A 1,388-nucleotide genomic window follows, 5' to 3' on the forward strand; every position below is an offset into this window, starting at 1 on the left:
TATATATCATTTTAAAAGACATAAACCACAAAAAGGCGCGTCCTAAAGCTGTGTCCAAAGAATCGCAAAAGACCTCCTTGTAGCAAAGGAGAGACTTTGTTGGAATCAGTAACAAACCCATTAAATTAGCAATTAGTAATTAAATTCCTAAAATAAGATAATCAGGCAATTTCATTGTGAAATTGGTTCTTGATCACAAATTCGAACACAGAACTGCAAATCCAGGAGTCCAAAGCGGAACCAAAGTGCATTAATGCTCGAATTTAGAGTGTTTTGCACAACGTACAACGGATTCCGACCCCGAATTTATCACTTTTTGCACATTTCCGACGTTTGTTTGATCAATCTTTGTCCAAAATATCAATAAAGGTGTCTTTTAAGAACAAAACTTGGAGGAGAGACCCATTAACTAATTGTCTACAGTATTTATTCAAACGAAACAATTCAAGAGACAGAAAAAGCTGGGAAGGAGAGAGATTACAATCCGGGAGGAGCGATATTTCATAGAAGAGAAGCCAGAAAGGTCAAAATATATATATTACTCAAAAACAATTGCGGATTTCCTTTTTCTTTTCCGCCGCGTAGAAATATAAGGAACCGTAGATCCGATATAAAAGTGTCTGCAAAAGATTAAAAAGACTGAATAGTACAAAACAGAGACGTTTGCGCTTAAGGCGGGTTTCTTTCTAAGGTTAGCAATATAATTTTCTGCTTCGGCGTTTAATAGTATAAATACGAAAAGAGGGCTGGCGCTTGCGTCGGAAAGGGTTTCGGAAAGGTATCACGTGGAAGGAAATTGGAATAGAAACCAACGACGTCCGGCCGATCCGGAGGCTGACCATAGAGTCAGAAATGCCCAGAGAGGACATACGGATCGACTTTGCAAAGGTTGAAGGCCGCAAAATGGCTTCCCTTGTTGGCGGCCCACTTTTGCTACAAGACAAAACCTGGTCAGTTCAATCTATAACGCTTAAAAACGATTAAACAATATAATCTAAACTGCGTTGAATTCCATTTCCCACCAATTCTGGAGGGAATCGGCTTTTAGAAAACCCATATATATCACAAGTAATCAACTAAGGCTAGGATCTTGCAGGCGGCCGATGCTTATATAATATACCTACGTATTGCTTTGCTAGAGAAGAGCGAGATATCAATAAACGCTCTATTTATAATATGTTGCATATATTGCGATAGGTATATTATATATCTGTCTTGCGAGTATAAACCGATTTAAACTTAAAATGGAGGTATCTTGTCCTTCCTTCTGTGATGTCTTTAACCCATAAAGCCAACCCTCCACATCTGCAAATTTGACTTTTGAATAGGTCCTCTCTGGGAATCTCTAAGTCCTCCAGCGCAATTCTGCTGGAGGTTGACCATAGAGT

The sequence above is a fragment of the Sceloporus undulatus genome, chromosome 9, assembly GCF_019175285.1.
Source record: "Sceloporus undulatus isolate JIND9_A2432 ecotype Alabama chromosome 9, SceUnd_v1.1, whole genome shotgun sequence".
In the NCBI taxonomy this organism is placed as follows: Eukaryota; Metazoa; Chordata; class Lepidosauria; order Squamata; family Phrynosomatidae; genus Sceloporus; species Sceloporus undulatus.